The sequence below is a fragment of the Belonocnema kinseyi genome, chromosome 6 (assembly GCF_010883055.1).
Source record: "Belonocnema kinseyi isolate 2016_QV_RU_SX_M_011 chromosome 6, B_treatae_v1, whole genome shotgun sequence".
Taxonomy (NCBI): Eukaryota; Metazoa; Arthropoda; class Insecta; order Hymenoptera; family Cynipidae; genus Belonocnema; species Belonocnema kinseyi.
Window position 1 is genome coordinate 91,076,449 of NC_046662.1, and position 18,188 is coordinate 91,094,636.

An 18,188-nucleotide genomic window follows, 5' to 3' on the forward strand; every position below is an offset into this window, starting at 1 on the left:
TTGAAAAGTCGGCGCTTTGACGGCTTTGTACCTTGCTATACGTGCGGCGTATCATATTTCTAAAATGAAGCAATTAAATTATAGGTTTATTTTTGTGTCCTTTTTATTTTCTAAAGCAAGTTTTATTAACAATTAAATCCTTTAATTGTACAAAACTGTTATTTAGAAATAATTATTCACCCAGTCAGCCACTGAATCCACTTTTGGTTTAAAATTTGAAGCCTTGGGATTTATTGTGATTGTTTTCCTCTCGACATAACTAATCGTATAATGCTCTTGCATTATACAAATTCCTTTCAAACCTTTATGAATCTTTGATGAAGTTTTAAATATATCGTGAAAACTTCCTCAAGTTTATTTCAATTCTAAAAGTTTTGGGAAACGTGCAGGTGTCAGTTTGTCGATCAGAAATAAATCTAGATTTTTGGTTCGGGTTCAAGAAGTTAACGAGAACCGTCTACGGAACAAAGCTCATTCTAATTCTTATTCCAACTTTAAAACTTAACTAAAACTTTTTAAAATTTTATATTACTTTTCTGGGAAAAAGAATTTTTTTACCACGTGACGAAAGGTAATTGTTTGGTGAAGGTTTCTGAAAAAAACTATTCAACCTTCTTAAAAAGTTTCTTTCTTCAAATTTAAAGTTATGTTTAATAAGGTCTTGTATTTGCATAAAAATTTATTTTGTTAATCACTTGTATTCAACGATAAAAGAGAAAGACTTTTTGTCTTTCTTTTTAAATTTCTTAATCACTGTTGATTTTAAGTATAAATATAGTCATATGTATTACATATCTAGAGAGAACCTTTTGTGTAGATTTCTAACAATGCTTGCTTACTCGATGGAATAAAGACAATGTGAATAGAGAATTTTAAAATAAAGTTGTTTACCAGACAGCATTGGCAACGACGAAAAGTGGGCCATCGCCGATGCAAGTTTCTTCCGCGATATATCCTAGAACTTTTCCCCATGGAACATGGAAAAATTATTCCGGAGTCAAGGAACATCCGCTGGCGCCCGATCTTAATGTCTTTCTCGATTTCTTTCTACCCGGGGTTTCGTATAAATCAAAGACTTCACATTTTGATTTGCTTTTCACAAACACATCAAATGACATTTTAATATCAGAATGTTGATTCCATTCGTCAATTCTAAATGCATTTCTGAAAATTTTTATATAATAAAGATTATTCAGCTTCGATTTAGTTTTGTTTTATTTAAGTAACATACATAACACAGAATAATTCCCGACAGTTTATAATACTACCGAAATAGGAATTTTCAGCGTGAACAATAAAACAATTTTTCATTTCAAGATTTAACAATTTTTAAATATCTGATCGTTTATAACAGTGAACGTAAATGTACGCGCGCAGAGTGGCCATTTACGTATCCGAATTTTAATTCTCTAGCATTAAAAATATAAACAATCTAAAAACCTATCATTTAACTAATTGTTCAATATTAGGGTTTAAAATTGTCTAGAAAGAATAAATAATAATTTTGAATTAAAAGTGTTTGAAATTTAAAAAACAGCATATATGTATTGGATGATTTTGAATTGAAAACTTTCCAAATCAAACAATTTTATATTGGATTAAATCGGCTGTAAAAGAAATAAACTTTTTATCATTTATAAAAAGGCATTTAAAGTTTAGATGTTTTTAATCAGCAGCTCTCAAAATTCAAAAATGACTTGCAAAGATTTTGAAAATTGGACAATTTTATTATGAAGCGGTTGAAAATGTATCATTTTCAGTTTAAAGCGTTCAAAATTGAACAATTTTATTTCAAATTGAAGAATTTCGGGAAGGCACGATTTCAGATATAAATGACAAAAAAAAAGTAACTAATCCTTTAACTAATCAAAACAGAAAAATATCAAAGCCTTGAAAATGGAATACTTCAGATTTAGAAATGCTTTAAAATAGATATTGCAACACCTCTTCATATCTGATAATTACTGTCACCGGTCCATCAACTGCTTTGAAAGTCGTCAGTGTGGGCGGATCTGTTCGCGCTTAGCGTGACTCAGTCTTAAATTTACACAAATTTGTGATGTTTACATTCTTGAAACAACAATAATATTTTCAATAAGATCAAATTTCATTTTGTCATGCTATTGTCTCTTAAGTAAAACAAAAAGTCCCATAGAGATCCCATTATGATTCCGAATAAAGTTCTTCTAATTACTGGGTATGAGGTAAAACGGTACTTAAGTACCATTTTAATTTTATCAAAATTTGTACAGACAAAAGTATTAACAAGCTTCACAGTCATCATTTTTTGGTGCAAAATTCAACTGATTGAAAAAAATTGGTCTTCTCGAGTTGAAACTTCAACAATTTCATTCAAATAGTTTGTGCTCGAAAATTCGACAATTTGGTAAAAACTCAACTATTTGGTCGAAAACACAACAATTTTTTAGTTAAAGATGCATCATTTTAGTTGAAGATTCATGTCTTCGGTTGAATATATCAATATAATAATTTTTTTTAGTTTAAAAATGTAACTGTTTGTTTGGCAGTTAATCTGATTTAGTTCTCAATTAATTAATTTGTTGAAAAGTCAAGTTTTTGTTATTAATTCAACTCTTTCTGATTGAAGCCTCATTAGTTGAAAATTAAACTCCTTTCTTCAAAATTCATTTTTTTTGCTAAAGATTTATAGTTTTCTTTTAAATATTATATCTTTGTTTGAAAATTGAATTGCTTGGTTGAAAATCAACTCTTTTGTTCAAAATTCAAACCTTCAGTAGAAAATTTAACCTCTCTGTAAAAATCGCATCTTCTTTAGTTTATAAATTCGTGGTAGAAAATTGATGAAATTTGTTGAAAATTCATCCTTTTTGGTAGAATAGTAATCCTGTTATTTGCAAATTTAACTATTTGGTTAAAAATACGGTTTATGTTTTCATTAAACATTTTTTCTATTTTGATGGAAATTTCATCTGTTTTAGTTAAAAGTGTGTAATATAGCGAAGAGGGAGTCAAAACTTACAAACTCTCACAAAGAGGAGTGCGTGTTTCAAAAGTTCGGAACAAAACTTTACATAAATTATTAACAGCCTCTAATAGAGGATATCATAATAGGATCCCACTAAAACTTTTATTTCTCGTGGTTTGGCTTAAGCAGTTCATAGTTCCTAAATGACAACTATTTTCCTCTAATTTTTATCTAAATTTCTCGAAAGTTTGGAAGAAAAAGTTGGAATAATTGAAATAAAGAATGTTGCATTCGATAACTTCTAGCTAAATTAGTAAATTTTTTACGAGGATGAAAAGCAAGTGCTTCATAGATTTTTGTATATCATAATCCGAATAAAGAATTTTTTCAGAAACAGTAAAAAAATTTGTCGCTTTGATGACTTTGCTCGTTATACTGAATCGTGGGTTTTAATGGAACTCTAATAGAGATTGTAAGAAGAGAAAACGTCTCCGCAAGATGGAAACTGTCACGAGACATAAAATCCTTTAAAACAACATTAGCAGACGTTCATCCTAATATTCAGAAATATATTTCACCACGACGAGAAAGACATAAACAATTAAGAAACTTTGACATAAGAAAACATTCTGTCAGTGATATTTATTTCTGAGACGCGTCATGCAAGGCTAAAAGAAAGCGATAGAAAATGTTTCTATGATGAGAGAATCTTTTTAAGTAATTTGTATGGCAAATAAAAGGTACTATTGCGTAAAGAGTTGTAATTGGGACGTAAAATATATTTATATCTTCTTAAAATGCCCATAAAACTAATTGTTTTTGAAAAAGAACAATTTGTGAGTTAAATGGGTTTCTGGAAGAAGACTTATCAGGGTTATATTTTCACTTCGTATTCTCGTAAAGCCAATAACAAATGTCAAGTTTATCACCTTTCTGATTGATCGGTATTATCTGTCAGTCGTTTTACTGTAACTTCATACAAGGATGGACCTATCTTTTCGCACTAAATAGATATTAAAGACTACAGAGATATTCAAATTGGCAACATCCGAATTGAGAACGATACTTTCGCTTTTCATAAATCATAAGCTTCTGCACATTTCATGGACCATTAGAGGAAATTTATTCAACCTACTTCAAAAGCTTAAGCTTTCAATGTAATTTTTAATTTTAGGCAATCTTTTTGAAGAAGAATACCTATAAACAGTTAAAATTTTCAATTAGTTGACGAAAGCGTTTGAAATTCAAAGAAAATATATTGAACTTTTCTTGGTTGAATAAATGTTCCAGTTCAACTTTGTTTCAGAATAGGCAAAATTTTGGAAATAGACAATATTTATTTATAATTACAGAATCTTAAAATTGAATGCCATAAAATTAAAATTCCAAAAATGAGACATTTTCAAACCAATAAAAATTTAATATATTAAGAATAGAAATTTGAAAACTGGAGCATGGGAAAATTAAAACTTTTTAGTGATAAATTTAAAAATAAATTGAATCTTTCAAAGACAAAGCTTGATTTAAAGTTTAATGCCTGGTTTTGAAGTATTATAATTTTTAAGACTGTAATTAAAAAAATTATTGTCTTAATTTTCCATTGTTTTAATCTGAAAATTGTAAAATTATTATGTCTTTCAAATTGATATTCTACGATTTGGAAAAACTTAAAACCTAAACAGTTTTGGACTTCTGTTTCCGGCGTGAAAGTGCTTAGTAACGGTGATTGTGTGTTGCTGAATTTTGTAAATTGCAGTGAGATGTGAGGTGAGTTAATGGGCAGAGTATGAAGGAAGTGTTTTCGAGTGAGAGATTGAGTGATGACAATAATAGAATTGAAAAAATGAGCGAGATTTTAAGTGTTTGAGTCCGTTTGTGGGTTGCCTGGGAGGTTAGTTTGTTTGGCGTATGGAGCAGGGTTGAGAAACCGATGCAAATAGGGTGCAGCGACAGGGCAGCATCGGTGGAGAGAAGCAAGGAAGAAGATCAGGTAGCAGGGTGGGATAGTGAAGTTGCGAAAGAGTTTACGTAATTTACATCAATTTGATGGCTAGGGAACTCAAACGTGGAAGTGTTCGATGAACCGAAGCGTGAGCAAAGAAAGGGAAAATACAAAAAAAATAGTACAAAGGGAGAAATTAGGGGCCGAGCAGGGGACAAAGAAGAGGGGAAAAACGAAAAAAAAGTTGGACGTAGAGGGCAAATAGAAGATGAAAATTTACAGTTGAGTGACGTGCGAAAAATGATGTTAGAAGTAATGGGGATATATGAAGAAAAACAGGAGAATCAGGGAGCAGAAATAAAGAAAGAAATTAGGAGGAAAATGGCCGAGCTAAAGAGAGAAATTAGAAAATAGGAAGAAGTCAGGGAATACTAAAAAAAAGGATGGAGTTGCTCAAGCAAAGATTAGAAAAGTAGAAAAAACCTAATAAGAAGTTAGAGGAACTAAAAATTAGAATGAAAAAATAGAAAGCTCAAGCCGGCCGTTTGGAGACGGGGAGAGTGGGAATAGGGAAAACGAAAGACTGAGAAAAATAGAACAAAGAATATGAAAGACAGAAAGGGAAGAAAGAAAAAGACACATAGCCATAAAGGGAATAAGATTAGAAGGAAAGGAGCTGAAGGAAGAAGTGGACGAAGTACTAAAAAGGATTGATGCTAAGGTAGAGAGGTGGGATTGAGATGAAGAAAGGGAAGAGATAGTAAGAAAAGAGGTGTTGGGAAACTAGGAGAGGAAGGAACGGCAGATAGGACAATAAGAAATAGTAAGAAGCAAAAACAGACGAGAAAGAAAAGTAGAGAAGAATGTAAGATATGTTACTGGAATATAGCAGGATTGGAGAAAAGGATAGAAGGTTTATAAGAAATTTGACACAATAGAATGTAGTAATAATGTTGAAGACGTGGAAAGATGAAAAGGGATGGGAAAGAGTAAGAGGGAGGTTACCAAGAGGTTACAAATGGCAAGATATGCAAACAGGAAGAATAAAATGGGCAGAAGAATGGAAGGAATGGTGATGGGCGGAAGAAACGAATGTGTAACAGAGAAAGATAAGAAAAAGAGAAAAGAACAAAAAGAAGGATTATTAGTAGAAGATGTAAAGATGGGAGGAGAGAAGTGGAAGCTAGTGGGGGTTTATGTGAGCGATGATATGCAGGAAAAAGTAAAGGAGAAGAAAGAAACAATTAAGGAAAATAAAGAAGAGATTAGGATTACAATAGGTGGAGATTTCTATGTGAGAATAGGAGATAGAGGGGGGGGGGGGATGGGAAGAAGATAGAGGAAGAAAATCCAAAGCTATGGTACTGAATGGAGAGGGAAAGAAATTGTGAAAGAGTTCGGAGGAGTTGAAGTGATGTATCTCAACTGGAAATATAGAGGGAGAAAAGGAGGGAGAATATACATGCACATAAGGAGAATGGAACAGTAACTGATTATGTGATAGTGGATGATGAGTTAAAAGAGAAGGTCAATAAGCTATAGGTAGGTGATTATATTGGTTCGAATCATTTCCCCCTAATAGTGACATTAGAGGGAGAAAACAGTAATAATACTATGAAAAAAAAGGGAGCAAAGGTAAAAAGTGTTGGAAAAGGGGATTGGGCAAGGCAAGGAAAAGAAGAGTTTAGAGAAAAGGTCAGATGGAGAAAAGGTCAGAGGGAAATCTGGATGAAGAAATGGAAAAATGGTAGAAGAAATAAAAAGAGAATTAGAGTGCAAAAAAAATGAAGTTAGTCAAGAGGGAAATAGAAGTGGGTGGGATGCGCATTGAAAAGAGAAAAAAGGAGGTCAGAAAGGAACTGAGAAAGTTGAGAAGAGAAAAAATTGATGGGAGAAGAATATAGGAGAAAAAAGAAAGAATGTACTAAGTTGTGTGATCAAAAGAAAGAGGATGAGAATACAAGGTTTGACGAAAAGGCAGAGAAGGCTAGGATGGAAGAAGAGATATGGTTAAGAGCGAAAGACAAAGAGTAAATCAAGATATTGAAATGGTAGAATGGAAAACATATTTTTTGGATTTGCTAGGAGGAGTTAAGAGAAAAGTTAGGAAGGGAGGAAAATATGGTAGAGAAAGAGATAAGGAAGAGAACATAATAAGGGAAGAAATAGTCACAGTGCACAGGCATGGATAATGTGTTATCGAATTTGGAGAGGAGAGGGGTGGCAACAGTTATGGAAGGAAGGAGTATTGATACCAATATTGAAGAAAGGCAAAGGAGAGGAATTGAAAGATTATAGGGGTGTGACGCTGATACCAACACTGTATAAAGCATATGTAACGGGTTTGTCAGAGAGAATGAAGAAAGAAGTTGAGGAAAAAAGATAAAGCCACCGAATCAAACAGGATTTATAAAAGAAATGGGGGTTATGGACAACATATATGTTCTGAACTATCTAGTAAATAAGAGAAATAAAAGGCAAAATGGGGCAGTGATAGCAATGTTCGTGGGCTCAAACTTGAGGCGTTAGAAAGTAATCGATTCCAAACTTCGTTTAGCAATTGACCGGTTCTTAAATTAGGATCTTAAAATTAATTCATTAAAAGTAATTTATTTTCAAATTAGCCATGACGGTTTTTGAAATACAATTAATTTAATCTAAAGACTGAGTGAATGAATAGATTATTATACATAATTGTTTATTCATAAATCTTGTCACTTAAATTTATTTTCTGAATTATTTCTAAAACTTGCTCAAGTATTCAAACTTTGAAAATAATTTCAAAGTATTGTTTTTTAACTTAGGATGATTTAAAGTTAGACATCACGTTGCAAGTGGATCTTGTGACTTATCGAATTCTAATTTTATACAAGTGAAAAGACTTACAGAATTCACTTAGAACTGAATTTTTTGAGGGGGAAACGAAGCCTTGGGCTCATTGTATCTGTTTTACAATCTTAAGGAAGGGATTTAGAAACATAATCTCAAACTAAATCATCTTGCGTAATAAATTAAACAAAAAGGATGAACCAAGGATTTTTTTACTATTTTAGAATTGATATCAATCCTAGAGGACTTTTCACCAATCACAGCTTAAGTATCCTTAATCTCCGTAATTCACATATAATTTTTCTAAATACATTTTTTGTTCGTTGTGTCTTTACTGGCATAGCAGTACTTTATATATAATCCATGCTTTGTATAAGTACTAAGAATACATAAAAAATTCATTGCATAAATAATCTTTCTGTTAAAAGATTGTAGAATAACTTTGAATAACCTATTTATTTGTATTTCACTTCGAACCAACCGCTTATTAACTTTAATATTTTAGACTCTCTATCAAAACGCATATCACCTGATTCTAATTTGAATAAGTGTTTGCATGCTTTCAATTCTAAAGAATTTATTTTTCCTGGATAACACAACGGGAAAAAATTCACGAAGCACTCTGATTTGAGCTTCGAATTACCTATTAAAAATTAATTTATCTCAAGTTGCGAAACAAACCTATTGACACTACTGCAATCATGGTCTAAATGCTTTTTGTTTTGTAACACGTTACAATCCCCGAAAGCAATTTCACAAGATTTATTATTCTGCATTCAGTTTATGTAGGCAAATGTTCCAATTCTACAAGTGTCGTTTATTATGGCAGTTACGTTTGCTTTAAAACAACTAAAATTGTTCAACACAGGTTCAAATTTCATTTTGCAAATTTCCAAAATATCTATCCACTTAGAAACGAAGCTTTCTAGGAAAATTCGTTTACAAATATTTTATTGAGACGTGTTTTTCTCATTAGGTTTTTTTTTCATTAATTTAATATATTATCCGTGACAGTTATTATATTTTATATCTTTATATGATCCATAAAGTTCTCGTTTTAGTTAAGTGTACTTTATTTTTGTAATCAGCATTTCCACTTAAAGTGCATCAATGATTCCGCGATTTCAATTTCAAGTTCAGATTGAAGGAGATAGCATTTCTATTCATAAATTGAATGTCATTGTTATCGTGGTTCGAAATGAAGGACTAGAAAGCGGATACAAATCATGTTTTATCTGAAACTCACTAACTCTGTGGAATGAGAAACATTTTTACGAACGAATCAGAAAGAGCAGGAAGGAAGAAAGTAATTGATCGGAAAAAACTGCAATTTTCAGCTAGTACGTCGCACTGTAATTTCACACATATTTCATTTGCTTTATTAAAACTTCCTTTATTTTGTTTTCAATATCGTACAGAAAATATATTAGAACTGGCTAAAAAATTGGAAAATAAAATCGTACTTTTTTTCGTCAAATTCTTTCGAATAAAACTTCAGCATTATTATTTGAAAATTTGAGCAAAGTTGTTAAACAACATTCTCGAAATAAATACCCAACATTAAAATATTAATTGACAAATATTTCGTAATAGACGTGAATTCGATTGAGAGGATACGAAGGTTGTCAAAGTTGGCAGTGCCTTCAAAATTGTAATCAACGTCATAGGAAAAAATCCAGTTTCCTGGATGGAATAATTATGCATAAATCGAAAACCAAAGATCGTGCATATAACTGACATAAAACGATGTATAAATATCAAAAGTTGATTGGAATAATAATTCAGATAGACATACTTCTCAGTGTGGGCGAAACGGACGTTATAATTATAGATAGTGCCGGCATATTCATCCTTTATCTCCTCTAAATCCACTGTTAATCTTGCAAATCTTATCCGAAAGAAAAACAATTCAATTTTAAAAAGTTCAATTATTTAGTAATATTGGCGAATGCTAAATTTCGATGAAACATTAATTTTATAATTATATACTTCGTTTTTAATTTCGTGGCTCGCAGGTAGGCGAAACATTACACCGCCCCACAAAAAAATAGTGCTCTGTCCGACAGACTACACTAGCATATCTTTTTGTTTTTGGGGTCGCTGAATTCGAATCCGGTGTCCAAATAACCAAGTTGTCTCGTATTTTTCTAAAAAACGAAAAAATAGACGTAAAATCGACAAAAACAGCGATTTTTCAGGTATACTTTTGCAACAAAAAATTGTTCATGTCCAGTGGTCTGAATTAGTATATACTCATGTTTTTGGGGTCGCTCAATCCGAATACGGGGTCATAATAACCCATTTGGCTCATATTTGAACAAAAAATGCAAAAGTAGAGGTAAAATCGACGAAAACAGCGGGTTTTCGTGCTTATTTAAAAAAAAAATATATATCTTCATCCCCGGTAGACTTATCCAGCATATCCTTATGTTTATGGGGTCACTGATTCTGAATACGGAGTTCAAATAACCCAGTTGGCTCATATTTGATCGAAAAACGAAAAATTAGACATAAGATCGACGAAAACCTTTGAACATTTACCTTCCTCGACTGGGCTTGTCGTTCACTGTAGATTCCCTTTGCGTTTACGTTTTGGGGTTTTTAATTTCCGTTAGTCTCCTTGTATGGCAATAGTAGGATTTTTTGTGAATGAGTTTTATTTACTTATAGAGTTACCCAGGAACAACGACGTGGACGTAGTAAATTATGTTCCCTTAGGTGTGCTTTATTACCGTGAGTCCCCTTGACTCTCACGATTATAGGGTTCTTTTATTTTTTATTTTTCTTTATATCGCTTGTATCGTACCCTTTTGTCCTCAAAAAACATTCGTAGTGGGTTTCGCTTTCGTTTGGTGCCTTGATTGACTTGATCTCGTTTTAAACTCTAACAGTAGTCAGCCATCATGTTAATAATTATACTTAAACTATAATTATGATTCTCATGTTTAGAAATATTGTCAGGTAGGATTGGGTACGACGAGCGCGAGTACTATTAGAAATTACTGCTGAATTTGAATCATGATTAGTTTTTTAAAAAAGGAGTGAGAAACATTTTTGAAGAAATGTTTGAAAGTCTATGAAACTTCGCTTCGAATGACCCCTGACATATATATTTCTAAATTTTTCAAGAAAATATGCCGTGTGAGAAGTTTAAATAAAAAATTCAAGAATTTTTCGTATTTCATACCTCGACTTTAACTAGTGGTATGGCCTAGGAAAGTTTTGGAAAAATCTGAAATTTCTAACACAAAGATTTTGATGTTACACCTTCAAATGAAGCCAACAAAATTTAAAAAAATTTCATGGGTTCCCGAAATATAAATAAAATTGTCCCAGCGTGGCTGCGTCAAGTTATCGTCGGCTATCACTGGTGTCGGCCGCGAGAGCGGTGATAGCTGAGAGTTTCTCAGATTTGTACGTTAACTTTAACCAGTGATGTCAATGCTGGCACTCTGTGCTACTACGCTTGCGTTAGTGCTGCGCGCTAGTTGGCTACACTTGGCGCGCGATTCAAAATTAATTAAAAAAACAATTCTTGTACTTTTAACAAATAATTATTAAAATATGCACAAGAATGTATAAAAATTATATAACTTTTAATTTCAGGGTAGTACAAAATTTATAACACATATATTTGATAAATAACAGTTTATTTTCACTGAATTCCAAAGACTGACTTATATTTCACACAAAAATTATTAATAGGTACATTTTTTAATGTGGCTGAAATAAAAAGTTACACAATTAATATACATTCTTATTCATTGTTTGATAGTCATTTATTCAAATTACAACTATTGTTTTTAAAGTAATTCTGAATTGCGCGCCAAGTATGGCCAATCAGCGCGCAGCCCTAAGGCAAGCGCAGTAGCACAGGGTGCCAACATTTACATCACTGACTTTAACTCATGCTGTAATTTAGGAGACTTGTTGAAACCCCTAAAATTAACAGAATGTGATCTTTGAAATTTGATGTTGAATTTCATTCATTAAAACATTAAAAATCTTTACGGCTTCCCAATGTACGACAATAAATGTCCAAGCGCGTCTGCGTCAAATTTTAGTCGGCGGTCACCACTGTCGGTCAAACCCATGGCCATTTTTAGTGATATCTTGGAAACCCTTGAATATTCTTTAAGTTACGTGTGCTTTAATTAAAGATAAGATTTCAAATACTATATGTAGTGTAAATTTCAGATTTTTGCTGCAACTTTCCTAGGCCATATCACAAGTTGAAGTAGAGGCACAAAATTAAAGAAATTTTGAATTTTGTTTTTATATTTCTATTAAGGTTAATTACACCTTTTTGAAGAAGTAATCACATTTAAACTCGGCAGTGTTTTTAAATAGTACTCGCTTTAGTCGTACTGGCAATTTCTGGTAATAGTGTAACTAAAAATACTGAAAATGTTACCAAGAGAAATACCATAAATTTTATAAATATATAAAGTGATGATAAACTGCTTAGAGTATGAAAGCTAGTAATGTCTTTCTAACGATTTAAGCTCGCATGCAGCAATGTTATAGGTCCTTGTTAGAACACCAATCGTTAATTACGAAATTCAAAGCTCAGACATAATTCAGCAAGCGTTTATCAGATTTCCGGTCGTACAAAATGGAGGGTTCCGATGATGTTCCCCCAAAGAGGAGAAAATGTTGCTCGACCAGTTGTGAATCCAGTGGGATTTGGGTTGCAAGTAAACAGGGGAAATCTTGATTTATACCCAATTATAGAGAATTTAGTTCGATCGAATTTTGCTCGAACCGTTCTGTTAACCTTAGAAAAGAATAATATGTGACGTGCGCCGAAGAAAGGGGGTTTACCCCAAAAAAATCAAAATCGAGGTTTTTAAACCTTTCGATAGTTTTTGAGTTGCTCTTTTTAATGGAAACATTGAAAAAGATTCTGAGCGTTATTATTGCTAATAATTGAGTTGTTAGGTACTCGAAAAATCGGACTTTTGTTCGAGAGCTCGAGATTCCGTGAAACACTTCCCACCACTTACCCCTATATCTAGGCGTCTCATCTATACCAGTAGTCGGCACGCTCTTTTCCAGGGCAGGGTACCCTGCCCTGGCTGCCCTGTGACCTACTCTCAGGGCAGTACCTGCGAGCTTGGCCAGACCACCCATTTCCGCAGGGGTCCTTTGTTAGTAAATAGGGAAAAAATGTGACATTAAAAAATTCGTAATTTTTCAATCAGTGACTTGAAAGTAATATATTTGGAATCTCCGTATTTTTCCGATTCCAAAGACATGTAATTTGTCTATAAAGGTTGAAAATTTGAGAAGTATTTAGTATTAAATTGACTGTAAAGCTGATGATTCTTGATATTAAACTCCTTCAAATTTTTAACTTTTCTAGGCAAGTAATATATTAATGAAATCGGAAAAATTCGTAGATGCTGATAATACTATTTTCAAGTCGCTTGTTAAAAAATTAAAAAATTTTAATTTCCGTACTTACCATGTCTGTGGACAAAAGACCCTTGCTGGAGTAAGCTCACTCACACTAAAGTACATGGATGAACCGAAAAGAAGTAAAAAAAAATTAAATCGGATGGAGCCTGACCATACCTGAAAATTAAGCAAAAAGTTTGCCGACCACTGATCTATACCTCGCCTGTCAGCCGCATCAAGGAACTATTCCGTTCCGTGAGAATGGAGTGGCAGGTGGAAAGGGAAGATTTCGTGAACCTTCCCTCTTTCCTAAAAGTCGCTTCTATCGGGTTTTGCAATATATTAGGAGTTACAGAATTCCCTTCTGCAGAAAACCCAAGCAAAAATGTTTTGATTTTAAACCTCAGAGGTCAGATTTTCAAACAGACCTGATAGAACGTTCAATAAATACTTTAATAGAAAAGGGTGCGATTGCACAATGTAAGAAGTATAAGGGTCAATTTTTATCACCTTTTTTTGTTGTATCCAAACCTGACGGTAGCCATAGATTTATTCTGAATTTAAAGCGGTTGAATAAATATATTCATACAAGTCATTTTAAGCTGGAGGACCTGAGGACCGCTACTAAACTGATCGCAACGGGAGATCACATGGTATCTTTATATATGCAGGATGCTTATTTGTTGGTACCAGTACACAGTAAGAGTAAAAAATTCTTGAGTTTTAAATTCAAAAATAAATATTACGAATTTGTTTGTTTACCGTTCGGGCTATGCACAAGTCCTTTTGTGTTCACTAAGATTCTCAAGCCAGTTGTAAAATTTTTACGGTCGAACGGGTTTGTTTCTGTGATTTACCTTGACGATATTTTGTGTATAGCCAATTCTTATGAGGCCTGTACAAGAAATGCCAACGAAATAGTAGACTTATTGCAACGCTTAGGGTTTTTAATAAACTCAGAAAAATCCGAGATGGAGCCTAGGACCATATGTAAATATTTAGGTTTTTTAATAGATTCAAATCAGGGTTGTTTGATGTTAACAGAGAGAAATAAGGAAAATCTATTGTCTCTTTTAAGAGAATTTTTGATAAGAGATTCATGCAATATACTTGAGTCTGCACAACTTATTGGAAAGTTGGTGGCGGCTTGCCCAGCCATAGAATACGGTTGGCTACACATAAAAATTATGGAAAGCGAGAAATTACTGGCCTTAAGAGGATTTTTGAATAATTACAGGGCTGAAGTTGAAATATCAAATCTAGTCAAGCATGATATTTCTTGGTGGATGGCGAATATTCCTAGGAGTTCAAAAGGTTTCAGGCCTCCTTCGCCCAGTAAAGTAATCTATACAGACGCGTCTGATTTGGGCTGGAGTACAACAGACGGTAATTTGAAAATTTTTGGTTTTTGGGATGAAATAGAAGTTCGATACCACATCAACTTTAAGGAATTAATGGCTGTCAAGTTAGCTTTGGATCAGTTGGCTAATAAATCGGAAAATTGTTCCTTTCTGTTAAGGATAGATAATACAACTGCCTTTTCGTATATAAACAAAATTGGCGGTGTAAGATTTAAAAGATTTAATTTACTAGCAAGGTCAATTTGGCAATGGGCGGAAAATAGGAATATTTTTTTGAAAGCGTCTTACATTCCTTCTCGAGAAAATAAGGATGCGGATAAGCTTTCGAGAATGCTTACTCAGGATTCAGAATGGGAGTAGTCAGACAAGGCATTCAGGAGAATCGTTATTAGGTTTGGTTTCCCCGAAATTGATCTTTTTTCTTTGGCAAAGAATAAAAGGTATCAGAATTATTTTTCGTGGCTACCAGATGCACAGGCACTTCAAATAGATGCTTTTATGGTCTCCTGGAGTGATATATATTTTTACGCGTTTCCTCCATTTATATTGATATTAGGAACGTTAGAAAAGATTAAACAGGATCAGGCTGTGGGGAAACTAGTAGTCCCAAGGTGGCATAATCAGCCTTGGTATCCAATTTTTACTAAGAAGACTGTAGGTAGTCCATTATGTTTCCAGCCTAACGAAAAGCTGTTAATATCTTTGTGCAGAGAGAGGTAGCATCCGAGGGCGTCGCATCTGTGCCTGGTAGCAGCTTTAGTATCAGGGAGGCCTTTATAAGAAACAATGTACCGATCAACTCACTAGATATTATGTTAGCGTCTCTAAGTGAGGCTACACAGAAGCAGTACAAATCAAGTTTAGAAAGATGGATAAGATTTAGTGAAGAAACACAAGTTGATCCTTTTAATCCCGATGATAGAACTATGATTCAGTTCTTGACAAAGGGGTTTGAAGAGGGTAGGTCTTATGGATCTCTTAATTCGGACAGATGCGCGATTACTCTCATCTCGACTAATAGAATAGGCGAAAACATTTTGGTCAAGCGTGTGTTGAAGGGCTGTTACAGGATGAGACCTATAAAATCAAAATACGCATTAAGGTGGATATAGATACAGTACTAGAATACCTGGAAAACCTAGGTCCTACTTCTTCATTACCTTTAAAAGAGCTAACTCATAAGACTTTGATATTATTAGCATTAAGTACTGCGCAGAGGACACAGACCCTGGCGAAAATCAGAATACAGGATATATTTTGTTCTTTGACAAAGATATAAATAAAAGTCACAGAGATAATAAAGACTTCGAGACCGGGCACTGAGCAGCCATTACTTATTATTCCTAGGTTTAACGAAAGGCCAGAAGTTTGTGTGTATAGCACTTTAAAAATGTATCTAAAACGCACCAGGGACTTAAGACAAGATGAATCATATTTATTCATATCCTTTAGAAAGCCGTATAAAGCAGTAGGTTCACAGTCCTTAGGAAGATGAATAAAAACAGTTTTGCCAGAAGCCGGTATAGATACTCGTACAACAGTATTTTCGGGTTATTCCACTAGGCACGCATCCATGTCGGCGGCCCATAATCGGGGCGTAGATTTGGAAACAATAAGAAAATCGGCAGACTGGTCTGCTAGATCAGTAGTTTTTGCGCGTTATTATAATAGACTCATAACAAAAGATTTTACTAGATTCGTGTCCGCGATATTGCAAAGAGATACTTGATATTGTAGGTTATAGCGTTTTGTAAGCATTAAAAGACATAAATAAAAGTCTAAATCATGCTCAAATTGTTCAAATACTCTAAAGAACTACATATATAATATAATGTCGAGAGCGAAGCATGAAGTATAATTAGTGATCAACCGAACTTACCTGTACGTGAAGTTCGATCATAATTATACGAAGGCTTCGCTCGAAGAGATTATATCCCTCCCAAGTAAAAATAAGTCCTCTTTAAATCCCTCCCTACCAGAATTTTAACAATTTTGGGGCAAAATCTACTCTAAATAAATGAGCCATGAGAGAGTGCTGAGCGAGAGTGGGGCTGCCGTCGGTGCGGCGACCCCCTCCCTTTTTCTTTTTTCCATATTTCTGAAAGAGGTCCGTTGTTTCAGCTGGCGAGCAGCTGAGGAAATACTACATATATAATATAATCTCTTCGAGCGAAGCCTTCGTATAATTATGATCGAACTTCACGTACAGGTAAGTTTGGTTGAGCAATAATTAGTTTTGATAATGTTTATTTTCATTTCATCTTTAAAACAATGTGAATCTTTATTTTTGTATTTGTCTGTTTCTACAGTTTTTAGAGTAGCACGAGGCAGGGATTAGAAGAGTTAAATGAAGTTTCAGAGGCAATATTCAGAAAATTTTTATTCATAAATTATTTCTAGAGATACATCAATTTTTCTGCCTAAAATTCGATTTCTGACTAAATGACGCTACAGTGCTTTTTTCAGGAAACTTTGATTTATTAATTATTTTCAGGTATATGTTACTTTTTTATACAAAAAAAAATAAATCAGTTAAAAAAAATGATCAAAAATTTCAATAAGCGTCGGTTAGAGGAGGCTCAGAAATATTTTAATGAAATTTTGCTTAATTAATTATTATTAATTATTATTATTTATTAATTATTTTAACGTAACTCCCTTAGATGAATATCTAAGACAATAGAAGAAGGAAAAACAATTTATAGTAATATTTTTATATATAATATCAATATAAATACAAATTGTATACTTTATATAATTATGAGTATTAAATATTATTATTTCCTTGAAACAAGTATTTTATTAAATACAAATTTGTATCAAACAAAAGAAAGTGAAATCTTACAAAAAACTTCTACGGTGCAACCAATTCTGCCAAGTAAAAAGATAAAAGTACAATCAACATAGTTCGTGAAATAAAAGTTTGCCAATTAATTTAAAAAGTTATACAAACTTTAAAATTGACTAAATTGTTCAAATTACAGGAGTTTTTAGAATTGTTTAAAAGGTGAAAAATAAATACTTTTGGAGATTATTATTATGTAAAAAAGAGAAAATTTCAATCAGTTTTAATTTTTCCCCTTTTAATACATTCTAAAAATTCCTGTAATCTTTTCAATTCAAATGATTAAAAAAAAGTTTAATGAAAATGTCTTTTAAAATTACTTGGCAACCCTTGATTTAACAATCTATTCTGATTGTACTCATAACTTTTTAATTGGTCGTTTTTTTTGCATCGTAGATGTATTGATGAGATAATTATTATAAAGAAGAAAGAGATGTCTCATCCCGAAATTCAGAATAAGTAGTCGAATATTTTTCATAAGCTTGCATAACGTTCTGAAAATCGTGGACAAATATTCCATCCCCATATCCAACATCTTGAACTTTTTGGAAAGCCTGGACACTACCAAGGAAACCGATTGCACTGGAAAATTGTTGGTCTTTTTATACAGAAGAATTCTTTATATATTACGTACAGGGAAATTAATTCAAAATAAAGAAGACTTGGTAAGTGCTTAATGAAATGCCATTCAAGAGCTTTTCGGATAATGTGATACAAGCACGTACTGCCTAAGCAGTTACCCAGCTACTTGGCACCAGTGCCAAATTATTGTATTTAGCCTGTCCCTGATCTTTTATTCACACATTTTTATTTAGTCAATTGGGAATAAATATTTGATCAATAATTAATAGCCAGTCTCGTCAT

At 32.9% G+C, this 18,188-nt stretch overlaps 1 protein-coding gene across 2 annotated transcripts in view; it reads right to left on the reverse strand.

Annotated features, from left to right (window-relative positions):
* Positions 1-18,188, reverse strand: part of LOC117174134 (neo-calmodulin-like) — a 338,301-nt gene that overhangs the window by 78,763 nt on the left and 241,350 nt on the right. The window lies entirely within an intron of this gene.